The 20,702-nt window shown below is 47.3% G+C and overlaps 25 non-coding genes across 25 annotated transcripts; all 25 read right to left on the reverse strand.

Annotated features, from left to right (window-relative positions):
• Positions 1–995: 995 nt before the first annotated feature.
• Positions 996–1,107, reverse strand: TRNAL-CAA (transfer RNA leucine (anticodon CAA)). The gene is made up of 2 exons: positions 1,070–1,107; positions 996–1,041 (listed from the first exon to the last, which is right to left on the reverse strand). It is a non-coding gene; the product is annotated as a tRNA-Leu (tRNA).
• Positions 1,108–1,400: 293 nt separating this feature from the next.
• On the reverse strand, positions 1,401–1,473 carry TRNAV-AAC (transfer RNA valine (anticodon AAC)). Its single transcript has one exon. It is a non-coding gene; the product is annotated as a tRNA-Val (tRNA).
• Positions 1,474–1,858: 385 nt separating this feature from the next.
• Positions 1,859–1,930, reverse strand: TRNAP-AGG (transfer RNA proline (anticodon AGG)). Its single transcript has one exon. It is a non-coding gene; the product is annotated as a tRNA-Pro (tRNA).
• A 1,858-nt stretch (positions 1,931–3,788) lies between these two features.
• Positions 3,789–3,900, reverse strand: TRNAL-CAA (transfer RNA leucine (anticodon CAA)). Its single transcript has 2 exons — positions 3,863–3,900; positions 3,789–3,834 (listed from the first exon to the last, which is right to left on the reverse strand). It is a non-coding gene; the product is annotated as a tRNA-Leu (tRNA).
• Positions 3,901–4,192: 292 nt separating this feature from the next.
• On the reverse strand, positions 4,193–4,265 carry TRNAV-AAC (transfer RNA valine (anticodon AAC)). The gene has a single exon. It is a non-coding gene; the product is annotated as a tRNA-Val (tRNA).
• A 385-nt stretch (positions 4,266–4,650) lies between these two features.
• Positions 4,651–4,722, reverse strand: TRNAP-AGG (transfer RNA proline (anticodon AGG)). Its single transcript has one exon. It is a non-coding gene; the product is annotated as a tRNA-Pro (tRNA).
• A 1,858-nt stretch (positions 4,723–6,580) lies between these two features.
• TRNAL-CAA (transfer RNA leucine (anticodon CAA)) lies at positions 6,581–6,692 on the reverse strand. The gene is made up of 2 exons: positions 6,655–6,692; positions 6,581–6,626 (listed from the first exon to the last, which is right to left on the reverse strand). It is a non-coding gene; the product is annotated as a tRNA-Leu (tRNA).
• Positions 6,693–6,985: 293 nt separating this feature from the next.
• On the reverse strand, positions 6,986–7,058 carry TRNAV-AAC (transfer RNA valine (anticodon AAC)). The gene has a single exon. It is a non-coding gene; the product is annotated as a tRNA-Val (tRNA).
• A 385-nt stretch (positions 7,059–7,443) lies between these two features.
• On the reverse strand, positions 7,444–7,515 carry TRNAP-AGG (transfer RNA proline (anticodon AGG)). The gene has a single exon. It is a non-coding gene; the product is annotated as a tRNA-Pro (tRNA).
• Positions 7,516–7,921: 406 nt separating this feature from the next.
• On the reverse strand, positions 7,922–7,994 carry TRNAV-UAC (transfer RNA valine (anticodon UAC)). Its single transcript has one exon. It is a non-coding gene; the product is annotated as a tRNA-Val (tRNA).
• A 1,400-nt stretch (positions 7,995–9,394) lies between these two features.
• On the reverse strand, positions 9,395–9,506 carry TRNAL-CAA (transfer RNA leucine (anticodon CAA)). The gene is made up of 2 exons: positions 9,469–9,506; positions 9,395–9,440 (listed from the first exon to the last, which is right to left on the reverse strand). It is a non-coding gene; the product is annotated as a tRNA-Leu (tRNA).
• Positions 9,507–9,799: 293 nt separating this feature from the next.
• On the reverse strand, positions 9,800–9,872 carry TRNAV-AAC (transfer RNA valine (anticodon AAC)). Its single transcript has one exon. It is a non-coding gene; the product is annotated as a tRNA-Val (tRNA).
• Positions 9,873–10,257: 385 nt separating this feature from the next.
• Positions 10,258–10,329, reverse strand: TRNAP-AGG (transfer RNA proline (anticodon AGG)). Its single transcript has one exon. It is a non-coding gene; the product is annotated as a tRNA-Pro (tRNA).
• A 1,858-nt stretch (positions 10,330–12,187) lies between these two features.
• TRNAL-CAA (transfer RNA leucine (anticodon CAA)) lies at positions 12,188–12,299 on the reverse strand. The gene is made up of 2 exons: positions 12,262–12,299; positions 12,188–12,233 (listed from the first exon to the last, which is right to left on the reverse strand). It is a non-coding gene; the product is annotated as a tRNA-Leu (tRNA).
• Positions 12,300–12,591: 292 nt separating this feature from the next.
• TRNAV-AAC (transfer RNA valine (anticodon AAC)) lies at positions 12,592–12,664 on the reverse strand. The gene has a single exon. It is a non-coding gene; the product is annotated as a tRNA-Val (tRNA).
• A 385-nt stretch (positions 12,665–13,049) lies between these two features.
• On the reverse strand, positions 13,050–13,121 carry TRNAP-AGG (transfer RNA proline (anticodon AGG)). Its single transcript has one exon. It is a non-coding gene; the product is annotated as a tRNA-Pro (tRNA).
• A 406-nt stretch (positions 13,122–13,527) lies between these two features.
• On the reverse strand, positions 13,528–13,600 carry TRNAV-UAC (transfer RNA valine (anticodon UAC)). The gene has a single exon. It is a non-coding gene; the product is annotated as a tRNA-Val (tRNA).
• Positions 13,601–14,987: 1,387 nt separating this feature from the next.
• Positions 14,988–15,099, reverse strand: TRNAL-CAA (transfer RNA leucine (anticodon CAA)). Its single transcript has 2 exons — positions 15,062–15,099; positions 14,988–15,033 (listed from the first exon to the last, which is right to left on the reverse strand). It is a non-coding gene; the product is annotated as a tRNA-Leu (tRNA).
• A 293-nt stretch (positions 15,100–15,392) lies between these two features.
• Positions 15,393–15,465, reverse strand: TRNAV-AAC (transfer RNA valine (anticodon AAC)). The gene has a single exon. It is a non-coding gene; the product is annotated as a tRNA-Val (tRNA).
• A 385-nt stretch (positions 15,466–15,850) lies between these two features.
• On the reverse strand, positions 15,851–15,922 carry TRNAP-AGG (transfer RNA proline (anticodon AGG)). The gene has a single exon. It is a non-coding gene; the product is annotated as a tRNA-Pro (tRNA).
• A 1,858-nt stretch (positions 15,923–17,780) lies between these two features.
• Positions 17,781–17,892, reverse strand: TRNAL-CAA (transfer RNA leucine (anticodon CAA)). Its single transcript has 2 exons — positions 17,855–17,892; positions 17,781–17,826 (listed from the first exon to the last, which is right to left on the reverse strand). It is a non-coding gene; the product is annotated as a tRNA-Leu (tRNA).
• Positions 17,893–18,184: 292 nt separating this feature from the next.
• On the reverse strand, positions 18,185–18,257 carry TRNAV-AAC (transfer RNA valine (anticodon AAC)). Its single transcript has one exon. It is a non-coding gene; the product is annotated as a tRNA-Val (tRNA).
• Positions 18,258–18,642: 385 nt separating this feature from the next.
• On the reverse strand, positions 18,643–18,714 carry TRNAP-AGG (transfer RNA proline (anticodon AGG)). Its single transcript has one exon. It is a non-coding gene; the product is annotated as a tRNA-Pro (tRNA).
• Positions 18,715–19,120: 406 nt separating this feature from the next.
• Positions 19,121–19,193, reverse strand: TRNAV-UAC (transfer RNA valine (anticodon UAC)). The gene has a single exon. It is a non-coding gene; the product is annotated as a tRNA-Val (tRNA).
• A 1,387-nt stretch (positions 19,194–20,580) lies between these two features.
• On the reverse strand, positions 20,581–20,692 carry TRNAL-CAA (transfer RNA leucine (anticodon CAA)). Its single transcript has 2 exons — positions 20,655–20,692; positions 20,581–20,626 (listed from the first exon to the last, which is right to left on the reverse strand). It is a non-coding gene; the product is annotated as a tRNA-Leu (tRNA).
• Positions 20,693–20,702: the final 10 nt, after the last annotated feature.

Genomic DNA, 20,702 nt, shown 5'->3' on the forward strand with positions numbered 1-20,702 from the left:
TTTGAACCCGGGACCTGAACCTCTCGCACCCAAAGCGAGAATCATACCCCTAGACCAACGAGCCTGAGTGGCCAAGATACATTTTGAACAATTACTGAAGCGTCTTTCAGAAAATAGCAGGGCTATTTGGCTCGTCTCCCTATAAGTGAGCCACACAAAGTCATGTTTTCTCTCAAGTTGTTGTTTTTTCTTTCCAGCAAGGAAGGGGGCAGCCAATCTCCTATCGGCCAGTGAGCAGTAAAAAGGCACAGATGAGAACAGCAACCACTTTCTGGCACTTGTACTCCTCTGCAAGTCCTGGACCCTTGCTCCATAGACTTCCACACCAGAAGCAATGAAGGGCCCACCATTTCTTGCACCTGAGAAAGTGGTGTTTGATATTTGCATTCAAACGCGCTCGCTCAGCGCTCGATCAGGCTCGATCAGGCGAGATTTATATGAGTGGCTCACAGGCCTGAAACATTCACCTGGGAGACCCAGAGTGGCTGACTTCCCAGTATGGCCATTGTTGGGCGAGTCTCCTCCTTTCCTCCGACTCAATCTAGAATTGGCTGCAAATCACAAGAGGGAGTGCAATGTCCGTGTGTAGTGCCTACTCCCAGCTACCTCTCTGTCTTCCTTATGTAAATTAGAATTTGCAAGGGGGGACCATTGGCAATCTGCTCCTCCCACATAACCAGGAAGCCCTGTTGAACATGTCTGCCTGTGTTGTTCCAGGAACACTGCCTTCTCTGCCCAAAAGGTGGCAGGAGAGCCTCACAACAAATGATGGGATCAAATGCTTATTTCGAAACCCAGCATGGCAGTTACTGTGATGGAGTGCAAATGTAATGGAAGGTGTGCCTGAGGTGTCCCTTTCAGAAATACATGGAATTGTGATTGAGGGCCCAGCCTGGTGGATTTCTCTTTATTTACTACAGGTTCCTGCAAATATTGTGGTGTGTCTGGGGAATGCACTGCAAAAATTAGGAAGACTTAAGGGTGTAAAAGGGACCTGTCAGAAGTGGGATTTGAACCCACGCCTCCATGAGGAGACCAGAAGGCTCAGCATCACTGACGATCAAGCTCTCTTGAGTCTGGCGCCTTAGACCACTCGGCCATCCTGACGGCTCAGGGTGTGCTTAGTTCTGACTCTTCTGTCTGCACCTGCCAACGTTTCCACTTACAACGTTCACAGCAATGTCACAGGTGTAAAGGCCCCAACAATACAACATAGCTTAAATAAAATAAAAATAGGCCCAAGAACAACCCCCAGATGATCGATGGAGATAACTTTGTTTCGTCTGCAAAGGTAAAGAAATTTTCTCACGGCTCACTGTGTCCAAAGACCACCTCTTCTTAAAATTGCATTGAGATAATAAGGTTTTAGAGTGTGCACAAAAAAAGCATCCAATGCACAGTGTTTCTGCCCGGTCTCGAACCGGGGACCTTTCGCGTGTTAGGCAAACGTGATGACCACTACACTACAGAAACTACCTTGGTGCTTTCTACTGTTAGAGGAAAGTTTCTCTCAAGCCTTCACCCTACTTCTATTCTGCTGTATCAGCAGCGGCTCAGAATGTGCAGAACAAGTGTGAAAACCTCAGAGATATCATCCAACATGCTTGCAATTAGACGTATTCAAAACTCACTTGTGCAGGCATCGACAGGCAAATATCTGATGCCTAAATGCCAGCGAGTACAGCTTGGGAAAGCATCACCTGGGACACACTGAGACTAAGCAGGTAGGCAGATAAAGCATGGTGATCCATTTTTCTTCTGAGGTTAGAAATATGTTGTGCAACAATGCACCCAGTATAACGAGAAATAGTCAGGCATAGTGCAATTTTAGTAGGGTTTGTATGTTTACCTCTAAAAAGGGCTCGTCCGGGATTTGAACCCGGGCCCTCTCGCACCCTAAGCGAGAATCATACCCCTAGACCAATGAGCCACGCAAGAGTCACCTCTGACACAGCTCCAGGGGTTAGTGGCAGCTAGCCAGTACATGCTGCTCTGTTCTGCAATATGATTGCTGTCTTTTTCATGACCGTCATCAAACAAGAAATTAAAAAGCCTCTGTCCTTCAGACAGTTTGTTTGCTTTAAGTGTCTGCTCGTGGTGAGGACAAGAGAAGCATTTCTGCTCTCATGCCTTGCTTTCATGAAGTAGGCCCACCCTACAGAGCAAAGTGCGAGCAAGCGAATGGCGCAAGCTATCGTCACTTCTCTTTTCGAGCTGTCACTGAGATCTCTGGAGCACACTACGTCAGGCTGGTGAGGAATAGACAGCCTCTATTATCTCAGCTTTCCTATAAAGTGAGCCAGTAAATGCAAACACTGTGAAAAACAGCAAGCTGCTGTTTCTGCCCGGTCTCGACCTTTCGCGTGTAAGGCGAACGTGATAACCACTACACTACAGAAACAGACACCACCTCAGGAATCTTGTTGGCATGTATTGGGTTGGAATGCACAGACTAAAGGCCAACGTCCTTGAAGCTCAAAGTTGGGCTCTCCTTACCCGGTCTCTCTTTCTTTGGAAGACAGGAATGAGGACCACTTTTTTTCCAAGAGGCGATTTGGAAACCATATCCTGAAATGACACTAGAAAAACACTTTGCATGTAATGTTCCTACACTGCTGGTCCAGCCCAGAAAAGCAGTTGCAACGAAGTCCTGCACTCCTTTATCATGTCAAAAGTGGAAAATAGCGTGCAGGGTAAGGAACCTTCTCGACATACACAGCGTCTTATAGCATTGAAAAGAAGAAAGGCTCCTATATGACAAGCAGCCTGAAAACTTCCACAGGATGGGCTCGTCCGGGATTTGAACCCAGGACCTCTCGCACCCAAAGCGAGAATCATACCCCTAGACCAACGAGCCTGAGTGGCCAAGATACATTTTGAACAATTACTGAAGCGTCTTTCAGAAAATAGCAGGGCTATTTGGCTCGTCTCCCTATAAGTGAGCCACACAAAGTCATGTTTTCTCTCAAGTTGTTGTTTTTTCACTCCAGCAAGGAAGGGGGCAGCCAATCTCCTATCGGCCAGTGAGCAGTAAAAAGGCACAGATGAGAACAGCAACCACTTTCTGGCACTTGTACTCCTCTGCAAGTCCTGGACCCTTGCTCCATAGACTTCCACACCAGAAGCAATGAAGGGCCCACCATTTCTTGCACCTGAGAAAGTGGTGTTTGATATTTGCATTCAAACGCGCTCGCTCAGCGCTCGATCAGGCTCGATCAGGCGAGATTTATATGAGTGGCTCACAGGCCTGAAACATTCACCTGGGAGACCCAGAGTGGCTGACTTCCCAGTATGGCCATTGTTGGGCGAGTCTCCTCCTTTCCTCCGACTCAATCTAGAATTGGCTGCAAATCACAAGAGGGAGTGCAATGTCCGTGTGTAGTGCCTACTCCCAGCTACCTCTCTGTCTTCCTTATGTAAATTAGAATTTGCAAGGGGGGACCATTGGCAATCTGCTCCTCCCACATAACCAGGAAGCCCTGTTGAACATGTCTGCCTGTGTTGTTCCAGGAACACTGCCTTCTCTGCCCAAAAGGTGGCAGGAGAGCCTCACAACAAATGATGGGATCAAATGCTTATTTCGAAACCCAGCATGGCAGTTACTGTGATGGAGTGCAAATGTAATGGAAGGTGTGCCTGAGGTGTCCCTTTCAGAAATACATGGAATTGTGATTGAGGGCCCAGCCTGGTGGATTTCTCTTTATTTACTACAGGTTCCTGCAAATATTGTGGTGTGTCTGGGGAATGCACTGCAAAAATTAGGAAGACTTAAGGGTGTAAAAGGGACCTGTCAGAAGTGGGATTTGAACCCACGCCTCCATGAGGAGACCAGAAGGCTCAGCATCACTGACGATCAAGCTCTCTTGAGTCTGGCACCTTAGACCACTCGGCCATCCTGACGGCTCAGGGTGTGCTTAGTTCTGACTCTTCTGTCTGCACCTGCCAACGTTTCCACTTACAACGTTCACAGCAATGTCACAGGTGTAAAGGCCCCAACAATACAACATAGCTTAAATAAAATAAAAATAGGCCCAAGAACAACCCCCAGATGATCGATGGAGATAACTTTGTTTCGTCTGCAAAGGTAAAGAAATTTTCTCACGGCTCACTGTGTCCAAAGACCACCTCTTCTTAAAATTGCATTGAGATAATAAGGTTTTAGAGTGTGCACAAAAAAGCATCCAATGCACAGTGTTTCTGCCCGGTCTCGAACCGGGGACCTTTCGCGTGTTAGGCGAACGTGATGACCACTACACTACAGAAACTACCTTGGTGCTTTCTACTGTTAGAGGAAAGTTTCTCTCAAGCCTTCACCCTACTTCTATTCTGCTGTATCAGCAGCGGCTCAGAATGTGCAGAACAAGTGTGAAAACCTCAGAGATATCATCCAACATGCTTGCAATTAGACGTATTCAAAACTCACTTGTGCAGGCATCGACAGGCAAATATCTGATGCCTAAATGCCAGCGAGTACAGCTTGGGAAAGCATCACCTGGGACACACTGAGACTAAGCAGGTAGGCAGATAAAGCATGGTGATCCATTTTTCTTCTGAGGTTAGAAATATGTTGTGCAACAATGCACCCAGTATAACGAGAAATAGTCAGGCATAGTGCAATTTTAGTAGGGTTTGTATGTTTACCTCTAAAAAGGGCTCGTCCGGGATTTGAACCCGGGCCCTCTCGCACCCTAAGCGAGAATCATACCCCTAGACCAATGAGCCACGCAAGAGTCACCTCTGACACAGCTCCAGGGGTTAGTGGCAGCTAGCCAGTACATGCTGCTCTGTTCTGCAATATGATTGCTGTCTTTTTCATGACCGTCATCAAACAAGAAATTAAAAAGCCTCTGTCCTTCAGACAGTTTGTTTGCTTTAAGTGTCTGCTCGTGGTGAGGACAAGAGAAGCATTTCTGCTCTCATGCCTTGCTTTCATGAAGTAGGCCCACCCTACAGAGCAAAGTGCGAGCAAGCGAATGGCGCAAGCTATCGTCACTTCTCTTTTCGAGCTGTCACTGAGATCTCTGGAGCACACTACGTCAGGCTGGTGAGGAATAGACAGCCTCTATTATCTCAGCTTTCCTATAAAGTGAGCCAGTAAATGCAAACACTGTGAAAAACAGCAAGCTGCTGTTTCTGCCCGGTCTCGACCTTTCGCGTGTCAGGCGAACGTGATAACCACTACACTACAGAAACAGACACCACCTCAGGAATCTTGTTGGCATGTATTGGGTTGGAATGCACAGACTAAAGGCCAACGTCCTTGAAGCTCAAAGTTGGGCTCTCCTTACCCGGTCTCTCTTTCTTTGGAAGACAGGAATGAGGACCACTTTTTTTCCAAGAGGCGATTTGGAAACCATATCCTGAAATGACACTAGAAAAACACTTTGCATGTAATGTTCCTACACTGCTGGTCCAGCCCAGAAAAGCAGTTGCAACGAAGTCCTGCACTCCTTTATCATGTCAAAAGTGGAAAATAGCGTGCAGGGTAAGGAACCTTCTCGACATACACAGCGTCTTATAGCATTGAAAAGAAGAAAGGCTCCTATATGACAAGCAGCCTGAAAACTTCCACAGGATGGGCTCGTCCGGGATTTGAACCCAGGACCTCTCGCACCCAAAGCGAGAATCATACCCCTAGACCAACGAGCCTGAGTGGCCAAGATACATTTTGAACAATTACTGAAGCGTCTTTCAGAAAATAGCAGGGCTATTTGGCTCGTCTCCCTATAAGTGAGCCACACAAAGTCATGTTTTCTCTCAAGTTGTTGTTTTTTCACTCCAGCAAGGAAGGGGGCAGCCAATCTCCTATCGGCCAGTGAGCAGTAAAACGGCACAGATGAGAACAGCAACCACTTTCTGGCACTTGTACTCCTCTGCAAGTCCTGGACCCTTGCTCCATAGACTTCCACACCAGAAGCAATGAAGGGCCCACCATTTCTTGCACCTGAGAAAGTGGTGTTTGATATTTGCATTCAAACGCGCTCGCTCAGCGCTCGATCAGGCTCGATCAGGCGAGATGTATATGAGTGGCTCACAGGCCTGAAACATTCACCTGGGAGACCCAGAGTGGCTGACTTCCCAGTATGGCCATTGTTGGGCGAGTCTCCTCCTTTCCTCCGACTCAATCTAGAATTGGCTGCAAATCACAAGAGGGAGTGCAATGTCCGTGTGTAGTGCCTACTCCCAGCTACCTCTCTGTCTTCCTTATGTAAATTAGAATTTGCATGGGGGGACCATTGGCAATCTGCTCCTCCCACATAACCAGGAAGCCCTGTTGAACATGTCTGCCTGTGTTGTTCCAGAAACACTGCCTTCTCTGCCCAAAAGGTGGCAGGAGAGCCTCACAACAAATGATGGGATCAAATGCTTATTTCGAAACCCAGCATGGCAGTTACTGTGATGGAGTGCAAATGTAATGGAAGGTGTGCCTGAGGTGTCCCTTTCAGAAATACATGGAATTGTGAATGAGGGCCCAGCCTGGTGGATTTCTCTTTATTTAGTACAGGTTCCTGCAAATATTGTGGTGTGTCTGGGGAATGCACTGCAAAAATTAGGAAGACTTAAGGGTGTAAAAGGGACCTGTCAGAAGTGGGATTTGAACCCACGCCTCCATGAGGAGACCAGAAGGCTCAGCATCACTGAAGATCAAGCTCTCTTGAGTCTGGCGCCTTAGACCACTCGGCCATCCTGACGGCTCAGGGTGTGCTTAGTTCTGACTCTTCTGTCTGCACCTGCCAACGTTTCCACTTACAACGTTCACAGCAATGTCACAGGTGTAAAGGCCCCAACAATACAACATAGCTTAAATAAAATAAAAATAGGCCCAAGAACAACCCCCAGATGATCGATGGAGATAACTTTGTTTCGTCTGCAAAGGTAAAGAAATTTTCTCACGGCTCACTGTGTCCAAAGACCACCTCTTCTTAAACTTGCATTGAGATAATAAGGTTTTAGAGTGTGCACAAAAAAAGCATCCAATGCACAGTGTTTCTGCCCGGTCTCGAACCGGGGACCTTTCGCGTGTTAGGCGAACGTGATGACCACTACACTACAGAAACTACCTTGGTGCTTTCTACTGTTAGAGGAAAGTTTCTCTCAAGCCTTCACCCTACTTCTATTCTGCAGTATCAGCAGCGGCTCAGAATGTGCAGAACAAGTGTGAAAACCTCAGAGATATCATCCAACATGCTTGCAATTAGACGTATTCAAAACTCACTTGTGCAGGCATCGACAGGCAAATATCTGATGCCTAAATGCCAGCGAGTACAGCTTGGGAAAGCATCACCTGGGACACACTGAGACTAAGCAGGTAGGCAGATAAAGCATGGTGATCCATTTTTCTTCTGAGGTTGGAAATATGTTGTGCAACAATGCACCCAGTATAACGAGAAATAGTCAGGCATAGTGCAATTTTAGTAGTGTTTGTATGTTTACCTCTAAAAAGGGCTCGTCCGGGATTTGAACCCGGGACCTCTCGCACCCTAAGCGAGAATCATACCCCTAGACCAACGAGCCACGCAAGAGTCACCTCTGACACAGCTCCAGGGGTTAGTGGCAGCTAGCCAGTACATGCTGCTCTGTTCTGCAATATGATTGCTGTCTTTTTCATGACCGTCATCAAACAAGAGATTAAAAAGCCTCTGTCCTTCAGACAGTTTGTTTGCTTTAAGTGTCTGCTCGTGGTGAGGACAAGAGAAGCATTTCTGCTCTCATGCCTTGCTTTCATGAAGTAGGCCCACCCTACAGAGCAAAGTGCGAGCAAGCGAATGGCGCAAGCTATCGTCACTTCTCTTTTCGAGCTGTCACTGAGATCTCTGGAGCACACTACGTCAGGCTGGTGAGGAATAGACAGCCTCTATTATCTCAGCTTTCCTATAAAGTGAGCCAGTAAATGCAAACACTGTGAAAAACAGCAAGCTGCTGTTTCTGCCCGGTCTCGAACCAGGGACCTTTCGCGTGTAAGGCGAACGTGATAACCACTACACTACAGAAACAGACACTACCTCAGGAATCTTGTTGGCATGTATTGGGTTGGAATGCACAGACTAAAGGCCAACGTCCTTGAAGCTCAAAGTTGGGCTCTCCTTACCCGGTCTCTCTTTCTTTGGAAGACAGGAATGAGGACCACTTTTTTTCCAAGAGGCGATTTGGAAACCATATCCTGAAATGACACTAGAAAAACACTTTGCATGTAATGTTCCTACACTGCTGGTCCAGCCCAGAAAAGCAGTTGCAACGAAGTCCTGCACTCCTTTATCATGTCAAAAGTGGAAAATAGCGTGCAGGGTAAGGAACCTTCTCGACATACACAGCGTCTTATAGCATTGAAAAGAAGAAAGGCTCCTATATGACAAGCAGCCTGAAAACTTCCACAGGATGGGCTCGTCCGGGATTTGAACCCGGGACCTGAACCCGGGACCTCTCGCACCCAAAGCGAGAATCATACCCCTAGACCAACGAGCCTGAGTGGCCAAGATACATTTTGAACAATTACTGAAGCGTCTTTCAGAAAATAGCAGGGCTATTTGGCTCGTCTCCCTATAAGTGAGCCACACAAAGTCATGTTTTCTCTCAAGTTGTTGTTTTTTCTTTCCAGCAAGGAAGGGGGCAGCCAATCTCCTATCGGCCAGTGAGCAGTAAAAAGGCACAGATGAGAACAGCAACCACTTTCTGGCACTTGTACTCCTCTGCAAGTCCTGGACCCTTGCTCCATAGACTTCCACACCAGAAGCAATGAAGGGCCCACCATTTCTTGCACCTGAGAAAGTGGTGTTTGATATTTGCATTCAAACGCGCTCGCTCAGCGCTCGATCAGGCTCGATCAGGCGAGATTTATATGAGTGGCTCACAGGCCTGAAACATTCACCTGGGAGACCCAGAGTGGCTGACTTCCCAGTATGGCCATTGTTGGGCGAGTCTCCTCCTTTCCTCCGACTCAATCTAGAATTGGCTGCAAATCACAAGAGGGAGTGCAATGTCCGTGTGTAGTGCCTACTCCCAGCTACCTCTCTGTCTTCCTTATGTAAATTAGAATTTGCAAGGGGGGACCATTGGCAATCTGCTCCTCCCACATAACCAGGAAGCCCTGTTGAACATGTCTGCCTGTGTTGTTCCAGGAACACTGCCTTCTCTGCCCAAAAGGTGGCAGGAGAGCCTCACAACAAATGATGGGATCAAATGCTTATTTCGAAACCCAGCATGGCAGTTACTGTGATGGAGTGCAAATGTAATGGAAGGTGTGCCTGAGGTGTCCCTTTCAGAAATACATGGAATTGTGATTGAGGGCCCAGCCTGGTGGATTTCTCTTTATTTACTACAGGTTCCTGCAAATATTGTGGTGTGTCTGGGGAATGCACTGCAAAAATTAGGAAGACTTAAGGGTGTAAAAGGGACCTGTCAGAAGTGGGATTTGAACCCACGCCTCCATGAGGAGACCAGAAGGCTCAGCATCACTGACGATCAAGCTCTCTTGAGTCTGGCGCCTTAGACCACTCGGCCATCCTGACGGCTCAGGGTGTGCTTAGTTCTGACTCTTCTGTCTGCACCTGCCAACGTTTCCACTTACAACGTTCACAGCAATGTCACAGGTGTAAAGGCCCCAACAATACAACATAGCTTAAATAAAATAAAAATAGGCCCAAGAACAACCCCCAGATGATCGATGGAGATAACTTTGTTTCGTCTGCAAAGGTAAAGAAATTTTCTCACGGCTCACTGTGTCCAAAGACCACCTCTTCTTAAAATTGCATTGAGATAATAAGGTTTTAGAGTGTGCACAAAAAAAGCATCCAATGCACAGTGTTTCTGCCCGGTCTCGAACCGGGGACCTTTCGCGTGTTAGGCAAACGTGATGACCACTACACTACAGAAACTACCTTGGTGCTTTCTACTGTTAGAGGAAAGTTTCTCTCAAGCCTTCACCCTACTTCTATTCTGCTGTATCAGCAGCGGCTCAGAATGTGCAGAACAAGTGTGAAAACCTCAGAGATATCATCCAACATGCTTGCAATTAGACGTATTCAAAACTCACTTGTGCAGGCATCGACAGGCAAATATCTGATGCCTAAATGCCAGCGAGTACAGCTTGGGAAAGCATCACCTGGGACACACTGAGACTAAGCAGGTAGGCAGATAAAGCATGGTGATCCATTTTTCTTCTGAGGTTAGAAATATGTTGTGCAACAATGCACCCAGTATAACGAGAAATAGTCAGGCATAGTGCAATTTTAGTAGGGTTTGTATGTTTACCTCTAAAAAGGGCTCGTCCGGGATTTGAACCCGGGCCCTCTCGCACCCTAAGCGAGAATCATACCCCTAGACCAATGAGCCACGCAAGAGTCACCTCTGACACAGCTCCAGGGGTTAGTGGCAGCTAGCCAGTACATGCTGCTCTGTTCTGCAATATGATTGCTGTCTTTTTCATGACCGTCATCAAACAAGAAATTAAAAAGCCTCTGTCCTTCAGACAGTTTGTTTGCTTTAAGTGTCTGCTCGTGGTGAGGACAAGAGAAGCATTTCTGCTCTCATGCCTTGCTTTCATGAAGTAGGCCCACCCTACAGAGCAAAGTGCGAGCAAGCGAATGGCGCAAGCTATCGTCACTTCTCTTTTCGAGCTGTCACTGAGATCTCTGGAGCACACTACGTCAGGCTGGTGAGGAATAGACAGCCTCTATTATCTCAGCTTTCCTATAAAGTGAGCCAGTAAATGCAAACACTGTGAAAAACAGCAAGCTGCTGTTTCTGCCCGGTCTCGACCTTTCGCGTGTAAGGCGAACGTGATAACCACTACACTACAGAAACAGACACCACCTCAGGAATCTTGTTGGCATGTATTGGGTTGGAATGCACAGACTAAAGGCCAACGTCCTTGAAGCTCAAAGTTGGGCTCTCCTTACCCGGTCTCTCTTTCTTTGGAAGACAGGAATGAGGACCACTTTTTTTCCAAGAGGCGATTTGGAAACCATATCCTGAAATGACACTAGAAAAACACTTTGCATGTAATGTTCCTACACTGCTGGTCCAGCCCAGAAAAGCAGTTGCAACGAAGTCCTGCACTCCTTTATCATGTCAAAAGTGGAAAATAGCGTGCAGGGTAAGGAACCTTCTCGACATACACAGCGTCTTATAGCATTGAAAAGAAGAAAGGCTCCTATATGACAAGCAGCCTGAAAACTTCCACAGGATGGGCTCGTCCGGGATTTGAACCCAGGACCTCTCGCACCCAAAGCGAGAATCATACCCCTAGACCAACGAGCCTGAGTGGCCAAGATACATTTTGAACAATTACTGAAGCGTCTTTCAGAAAATAGCAGGGCTATTTGGCTCGTCTCCCTATAAGTGAGCCACACAAAGTCATGTTTTCTCTCAAGTTGTTGTTTTTTCACTCCAGCAAGGAAGGGGGCAGCCAATCTCCTATCGGCCAGTGAGCAGTAAAAAGGCACAGATGAGAACAGCAACCACTTTCTGGCACTTGTACTCCTCTGCAAGTCCTGGACCCTTGCTCCATAGACTTCCACACCAGAAGCAATGAAGGGCCCACCATTTCTTGCACCTGAGAAAGTGGTGTTTGATATTTGCATTCAAACGCGCTCGCTCAGCGCTCGATCAGGCTCGATCAGGCGAGATTTATATGAGTGGCTCACAGGCCTGAAACATTCACCTGGGAGACCCAGAGTGGCTGACTTCCCAGTATGGCCATTGTTGGGCGAGTCTCCTCCTTTCCTCCGACTCAATCTAGAATTGGCTGCAAATCACAAGAGGGAGTGCAATGTCCGTGTGTAGTGCCTACTCCCAGCTACCTCTCTGTCTTCCTTATGTAAATTAGAATTTGCAAGGGGGGACCATTGGCAATCTGCTCCTCCCACATAACCAGGAAGCCCTGTTGAACATGTCTGCCTGTGTTGTTCCAGGAACACTGCCTTCTCTGCCCAAAAGGTGGCAGGAGAGCCTCACAACAAATGATGGGATCAAATGCTTATTTCGAAACCCAGCATGGCAGTTACTGTGATGGAGTGCAAATGTAATGGAAGGTGTGCCTGAGGTGTCCCTTTCAGAAATACATGGAATTGTGATTGAGGGCCCAGCCTGGTGGATTTCTCTTTATTTACTACAGGTTCCTGCAAATATTGTGGTGTGTCTGGGGAATGCACTGCAAAAATTAGGAAGACTTAAGGGTGTAAAAGGGACCTGTCAGAAGTGGGATTTGAACCCACGCCTCCATGAGGAGACCAGAAGGCTCAGCATCACTGACGATCAAGCTCTCTTGAGTCTGGCACCTTAGACCACTCGGCCATCCTGACGGCTCAGGGTGTGCTTAGTTCTGACTCTTCTGTCTGCACCTGCCAACGTTTCCACTTACAACGTTCACAGCAATGTCACAGGTGTAAAGGCCCCAACAATACAACATAGCTTAAATAAAATAAAAATAGGCCCAAGAACAACCCCCAGATGATCGATGGAGATAACTTTGTTTCGTCTGCAAAGGTAAAGAAATTTTCTCACGGCTCACTGTGTCCAAAGACCACCTCTTCTTAAAATTGCATTGAGATAATAAGGTTTTAGAGTGTGCACAAAAAAGCATCCAATGCACAGTGTTTCTGCCCGGTCTCGAACCGGGGACCTTTCGCGTGTTAGGCGAACGTGATGACCACTACACTACAGAAACTACCTTGGTGCTTTCTACTGTTAGAGGAAAGTTTCTCTCAAGCCTTCACCCTACTTCTATTCTGCTGTATCAGCAGCGGCTCAGAATGTGCAGAACAAGTGTGAAAACCTCAGAGATATCATCCAACATGCTTGCAATTAGACGTATTCAAAACTCACTTGTGCAGGCATCGACAGGCAAATATCTGATGCCTAAATGCCAGCGAGTACAGCTTGGGAAAGCATCACCTGGGACACACTGAGACTAAGCAGGTAGGCAGATAAAGCATGGTGATCCATTTTTCTTCTGAGGTTAGAAATATGTTGTGCAACAATGCACCCAGTATAACGAGAAATAGTCAGGCATAGTGCAATTTTAGTAGGGTTTGTATGTTTACCTCTAAAAAGGGCTCGTCCGGGATTTGAACCCGGGCCCTCTCGCACCCTAAGCGAGAATCATACCCCTAGACCAATGAGCCACGCAAGAGTCACCTCTGACACAGCTCCAGGGGTTAGTGGCAGCTAGCCAGTACATGCTGCTCTGTTCTGCAATATGATTGCTGTCTTTTTCATGACCGTCATCAAACAAGAAATTAAAAAGCCTCTGTCCTTCAGACAGTTTGTTTGCTTTAAGTGTCTGCTCGTGGTGAGGACAAGAGAAGCATTTCTGCTCTCATGCCTTGCTTTCATGAAGTAGGCCCACCCTACAGAGCAAAGTGCGAGCAAGCGAATGGCGCAAGCTATCGTCACTTCTCTTTTCGAGCTGTCACTGAGATCTCTGGAGCACACTACGTCAGGCTGGTGAGGAATAGACAGCCTCTATTATCTCAGCTTTCCTATAAAGTGAGCCAGTAAATGCAAACACTGTGAAAAACAGCAAGCTGCTGTTTCTGCCCGGTCTCAAACCAGGGACCTTTCGCGTGTAAGGCGAACGTGATAACCACTACACTACAGAAACAGACACCACCTCAGGAATCTTGTTGGCATGTATTGGGTTGGAATGCACAGACTAAAGGCCAACGTCCTTGAAGCTCAAAGTTGGGCTCTCCTTACCCGGTCTCTCTTTCTTTGGAAGACAGGAATGAGGACCACTTTTTTTCCAAGAGGCGATTTGGAAACCATATCCTGAAATGACACTAGAAAAACACTTTGCATGTAATGTTCCTACACTGCTGGTCCAGCCCAGAAAAGCAGTTGCAACGAAGTCCTGCACTCCTTTATCATGTCAAAAGTGGAAAATAGCGTGCAGGGTAAGGAACCTTCTCGACATACACAGCGTCTTATAGCATTGAAAAGAAGAAAGGCTCCTATATGACAAGCAGCCTGAAAACTTCCACAGGATGGGCTCGTCCGGGATTTGAACCCAGGACCTCTCGCACCCAAAGCGAGAATCATACCCCTAGACCAACGAGCCTGAGTGGCCAAGATACATTTTGAACAATTACTGAAGCGTCTTTCAGAAAATAGCAGGGCTATTTGGCTCGTCTCCCTATAAGTGAGCCACACAAAGTCATGTTTTCTCTCAAGTTGTTGTTTTTTCACTCCAGCAAGGAAGGGGGCAGCCAATCTCCTATCGGCCAGTGAGCAGTAAAAAGGCACAGATGAGAACAGCAACCACTTTCTGGCACTTGTACTCCTCTGCAAGTCCTGGACCCTTGCTCCAAAGACTTCCACACCAGAAGCAATGAAGGGTCCACCATTTCTTGCACCTGAGAAAGTGGTGTTTGATATTTGCATTCAAACGCGCTCGCTCAGCGCTCGATCAGGCTCGATCAGGCGAGATGTATATGAGTGGCTCACAGGCCTGAAACATTCACCTGGGAGACCCAGAGTGGCTGACTTCCCAGTATGGCCATTGTTGGGCGAGTCTCCTCCTTTCCTCCGACTCAATCTAGAATTGGCTGCAAATCACAAGAGGGAGTGCAATGTCCGTGTGTAGTGCCTACTCCCAGCTACCTCTCTGTCTTCCTTATGTAAATTAGAATTTGCATGGGGGGACCATTGGCAATCTGCTCCTCCCACATAACCAGGAAGCCCTGTTGAACATGTCTGCCTGTGTTGTTCCAGAAACACTGCCTTCTCTGCCCAAAAGGTGGCAGGAGAGCCTCACAACAAATGATGGGATCAAATGCTTATTTCGAAACCCAGCATGGCAGTTACTGTGATGGAGTGCAAATGTAATGGAAGGTGTGCCTGAGGTGTCCCTTTCAGAAATACATGGAATTGTGAATGAGGGCCCAGCCTGGTGGATTTCTCTTTATTTACTACAGGTTCCTGCAAATATTGTGGTGTGTCTGGGGAATGCACTGCAAAAATTAGGAAGACTTAAGGGTGTAAAAGGGACCTGTCAGAAGTGGGATTTGAACCCACGCCTCCATGAGGAGACCAGAAGGCTCAGCATCACTGACGATCAAGCTCTCTTGAGTCTGGCGCCTTAGACCACTCGGCCATCCTGACGGCTCAGGGTGTGCTTAGTTCTGACTCTTCTGTCTGCACCTGCCAACGTTTCCACTTACAACGTTCACAGCAATGTCACAGGTGTAAAGGCCCCAACAATACAACATAGCTTAAATAAAATAAAAATAGGCCCAAGAACAACCCCCAGATGATCGATGGAGATAACTTTGTTTCGTCTGCAAAGGTAAAGAAATTTTCTCACGGCTCACTGTGTCCAAAGACCACCTCTTCTTAAAATTGCATTGAGATAATAAGGTTTTAGAGTGTGCACAAAAAAAGCATCCAATGCACAGTGTTTCTGCCCGGTCTCGAACCGGGGACCTTTCGCGTGTTAGGCGAACGTGATGACCACTACACTACAGAAACTACCTTGGTGCTTTCTACTGTTAGAGGAAAGTTTCTCTCAAGCCTTCACCCTACTTCTATTCTGCTGTATCAGCAGCGGCTCAGAATGTGCAGAACAAGTGTGAAAACCTCAGAGATATCATCCAACATGCTTGCAATTAGACGTATTCAAAACTCACTTGTGCAGGCATCGACAGGCAAATATCTGATGCCTAAATGCCAGCGAGTACAGCTTGGGAAAGCATCACCTGGGACACACTGAGACTAAGCAGGTAGGCAGATAAAGCATGGTGATCCATTTTTCTTCTGAGGTTAGAAATATGTTGTGCAACAATGCACCCAGTATAACGAGAAATAGTCAGGCATAGTGCAATTTTAGTAGGGTTTGTATGTTTACCTCTAAAAAGGGCTCGTCCGGGATTTGAACCCGGGCCCTCTCGCACCCTAAGCGAGAATCATACCCCTAGACCAATGAGCCACGCAAGAGTCACCTCTGACACAGCTCCAGGGGTTAGTGGCAGCTAGCCAGTACATGCTGCTCTGTTCTGCAATATGATTGCTGTCTTTTTCATGACCGTCATCAAACAAGAAATTAAAAAGCCTCTGTCCTTCAGACAGTTTGTTTGCTTTAAGTGTCTGCTCGTGGTGAGGACAAGAGAAGCATTTCTGCTCTCATGCCTTGCTTTCATGAAGTAGGCCCACCCTACAGAGCAAAGTGCGAGCAAGCGAATGGCGCAAGCTATCGTCACTTCTCTTTTCGAGCTGTCACTGAGATCTCTGGAGCACACTACGTCAGGCTGGTGAGGAATAGACAGCCTCTATTATCTCAGCTTTCCTATAAAGTGAGCCAGTAAATGCAAACACTGTGAAAAACAGCAAGCTGCTGTTTCTGCCCGGTCTCGACCTTTCGCGTGTAAGGCGAACGTGATAACCACTACACTACAGAAACAGACACCACCTCAGGAATCTTGTTGGCATGTATTGGGTTGGAATGCACAGACTAAAGGCCAACGTCCTTGAAGCTCAAAGTTGGGCTCTCCTTACCCGGTCTCTCTTTCTTTGGAAGACAGGAATGAGGACCACTTTTTTTCCAAGAGGCGATTTGGAAACCATATCCTGAAATGACACTAGAAAAACACTTTGCATGTAATGTTCCTACACTGCTGGTCCAGCCCAGAAAAGCAGTTGCAACGAAGTCCTGCACTCCTTTATCATGTCAAAAGTGGAAAATAGCGTGCAGGGTAAGGAACCTTCTCGACATACACAGCGTCTTATAGCATTGAAAAGAAGAAAGGCTCCTATATGACAAGCAGCCTGAAAACTTCCACAGGATGGGCTCGTCCGGGATTTGAACCCAGGACCTCTCGCACCCAAAGCGAGAATCATACCCCTAGACCAACGAGCCTGAGTGGCCAAGATACATTTTGAACAATTACTGAAGCGTCTTTCAGAAAATAGCAGGGCTATTTGGCTCGTCTCCCTATAAGTGAGCCACACAAAGTCATGTTTTCTCTCAAGTTGTTGTTTTTTCACTCCAGCAAGGAAGGGGGCAGCCAATCTCCTATCGGCCAGTGAGCAGTAAAAAGGCACAGATGAGAACAGCAACCACTTTCTGGCACTTGTACTCCTCTGCAAGTCCTGGACCCTTGCTCCATAGACTTCCACACCAGAAGCAATGAAGGGCCCACCATTTCTTGCACCTGAGAAAGTGGTGTTTGATATTTGCATTCAAACGCGCTCGCTCAGCGCTCGATCAGGCTCGATCAGGCGAGATTTATATGAGTGGCTCACAGGCCTGAAACATTCACCTGGGAGACCCAGAGTGGCTGACTTCCCAGTATGGCCATTGTTGGGCGAGTCTCCTCCTTTCCTCCGACTCAATCTAGAATTGGCTGCAAATCACAAGAGGGAGTGCAATGTCCGTGTGTAGTGCCTACTCCCAGCTACCTCTCTGTCTTCCTTATGTAAATTAGAATTTGCAAGGGGGGACCATTGGCAATCTGCTCCTCCCACATAACCAGGAAGCCCTGTTGAACATGTCTGCCTGTGTTGTTCCAGGAACACTGCCTTCTCTGCCCAAAAGGTGGCAGGAGAGCCTCACAACAAATGATGGGATCAAATGCTTATTTCGAAACCCAGCATGGCAGTTACTGTGATGGAGTGCAAATGTAATGGAAGGTGTGCCTGAGGTGTCCCTTTCAGAAATACATGGAATTGTGATTGAGGGCCCAGCCTGGTGGATTTCTCTTTATTTACTACAGGTTCCTGCAAATATTGTGGTGTGTCTGGGGAATGCACTGCAAAAATTAGGAAGACTTAAGGGTGTAAAAGGGACCTGTCAGAAGTGGGATTTGAACCCACGCCTCCATGAGGAGACCAGAAGGCTCAGCATCACTGACGATCAAGCTCTCTTGAGTCTGGCGCCTTAGACCACTCGGCCATCCTGACGGCTCAGGGTGTGCTTAGTTCTGACTCTTCTGTCTGCACCTGCCAACGTTTCCACTTACAACGTTCACAGCAATGTCACAGGTGTAAAGGCCCCAACAATACAACATAGCTTAAATAAAATAAAAATAGGCCCAAGAACAACCCCCAGATGATCGATGGAGATAACTTTGTTTCGTCTGCAAAGGTAAAGAAATTTTCTCACGGCTCACTGTGTCCAAAGACCACCTCTTCTTAAAATTGCATTGAGATAATAAGGTTTTAGAGTGTGCACAAAAAAGCATCCAATGCACAGTGTTTCTGCCCGGTCTCGAACCGGGGACCTTTCGCGTGTTAGGCGAACGTGATGACCACTACACTACAGAAACTACCTTGGTGCTTTCTACTGTTAGAGGAAAGTTTCTCTCAAGCCTTCACCCTACTTCTATTCTGCTGTATCAGCAGCGGCTCAGAATGTGCAGAACAAGTGTGAAAACCTCAGAGATATCATCCAACATGCTTGCAATTAGACGTATTCAAAACTCACTTGTGCAGGCATCGACAGGCAAATATCTGATGCCTAAATGCCAGCGAGTACAGCTTGGGAAAGCATCACCTGGGACACACTGAGACTAAGCAGGTAGGCAGATAAAGCATGGTGATCCATTTTTCTTCTGAGGTTAGAAATATGTTGTGCAACAATGCACCCAGTATAACGAGAAATAGTCAGGCATAGTGCAATTTTAGTAGGGTTTGTATGTTTACCTCTAAAAAGGGCTCGTCCGGGATTTGAACCCGGGCCCTCTCGCACCCTAAGCGAGAATCATACCCCTAGACCAATGAGCCACGCAAGAGTCACCTCTGACACAGCTCCAGGGGTTAGTGGCAGCTAGCCAGTACATGCTGCTCTGTTCTGCAATATGATTGCTGTCTTTTTCATGACCGTCATCAAACAAGAAATTAAAAAGCCTCTGTCCTTCAGACAGTTTGTTTGCTTTAAGTGTCTGCTCGTGGTGAGGACAAGAGAAGCATTTCTGCTCTCATGCCTTGCTTTCATGAAGTAGGCCCACCCTACAGAGCAAAGTGCGAGCAAGCGAATGGCGCAAGCTATCGTCACTTCTCTTTTCGAGCTGTCACTGAGATCTCTGGAGCACACTACGTCAGGCTGGTGAGGAATAGACAGCCTCTATTATCTCAGCTTTCCTATAAAGTGAGCCAGTAAATGCAAACACTGTGAAAAACAGCAAGCTGCTGTTTCTGCCCGGTCTCAAACCAGGGACCTTTCGCGTGTAAGGCGAACGTGATAACCACTACACTACAGAAACAGACACCACCTCAGGAATCTTGTTGGCATGTATTGGGTTGGAATGCACAGACTAAAGGCCAACGTCCTTGAAGCTCAAAGTTGGGCTCTCCTTACCCGGTCTCTCTTTCTTTGGAAGACAGGAATGAGGACCACTTTTTTTCCAAGAGGCGATTTGGAAACCATATCCTGAAATGACACTAGAAAAACACTTTGCATGTAATGTTCCTACACTGCTGGTCCAGCCCAGAAAAGCAGTTGCAACGAAGTCCTGCACTCCTTTATCATGTCAAAAGTGGAAAATAGCGTGCAGGGTAAGGAACCTTCTCGACATACACAGCGTCTTATAGCATTGAAAAGAAGAAAGGCTCCTATATGACAAGCAGCCTGAAAACTTCCACAGGATGGGCTCGTCCGGGATTTGAACCCAGGACCTCTCGCACCCAAAGCGAGAATCATACCCCTAGACCAACGAGCCTGAGTGGCCAAGATACATTTTGAACAATTACTGAAGCGTCTTTCAGAAAATAGCAGGGCTATTTGGCTCGTCTCCCTATAAGTGAGCCACACAAAGTCATGTTTTCTCTCAAGTTGTTGTTTTTTCACTCCAGCAAGGAAGGGGGCAGCCAATCTCCTATCGGCCAGTGAGCAGTAAAAAGGCACAGATGAGAACAGCAACCACTTTCTGGCACTTGTACTCCTCTGCAAGTCCTGGACCCTTGCTCCAAAGACTTCCACACCAGAAGCAATGAAGGGCCCACCATTTCTTGCACCTGAGAAAGTGGTGTTTGATATTTGCATTCAAACGCGCTCGCTCAGCGCTCGATCAGGCTCGATCAGGCGAGATGTATATGAGTGGCTCACAGGCCTGAAACATTCACCTGGGAGACCCAGAGTGGCTGACTTCCCAGTATGGCCATTGTTGGGCGAGTCTCCTCCTTTCCTCCGACTCAATCTAGAATTGGCTGCAAATCACAAGAGGGAGTGCAATGTCCGTGTGTAGTGCCTACTCCCAGCTACCTCTCTGTCTTCCTTATGTAAATTAGAATTTGCATGGGGGGACCATTGGCAATCTGCTCCTCCCACATAACCAGGAAGCCCTGTTGAACATGTCTGCCTGTGTTGTTCCAGAAACACTGCCTTCTCTGCCCAAAAGGTGGCAGGAGAGCCTCACAACAAATGATGGGATCAAATGCTTATTTCGAAACCCAGCATGGCAGTTACTGTGATGGAGTGCAAATGTAATGGAAGGTGTGCCTGAGGTGTCCCTTTCAGAAATACATGGAATTGTGAATGAGGGCCCAGCCTGGTGGATTTCTCTTTATTTACTACAGGTTCCTGCAAATATTGTGGTGTGTCTGGGGAATGCACTGCAAAAATTAGGAAGACTTAAGGGTGTAAAAGGGACCTGTCAGAAGTGGGATTTGAACCCACGCCTCCATGAGGAGACCAGAAGGCTCAGCATCACTGACGATCAAGCTCTCTTGAGTCTGGCGCCTTAGACCACTCGGCCATCCTGACGGCTCAGGGT

The sequence above is a fragment of the Lissotriton vulgaris genome, chromosome 10 (genome assembly GCF_964263255.1).
Source record: "Lissotriton vulgaris chromosome 10, aLisVul1.2, whole genome shotgun sequence".
Lineage (NCBI taxonomy): Eukaryota > Metazoa > Chordata > Amphibia > Caudata > Salamandridae > Lissotriton > Lissotriton vulgaris.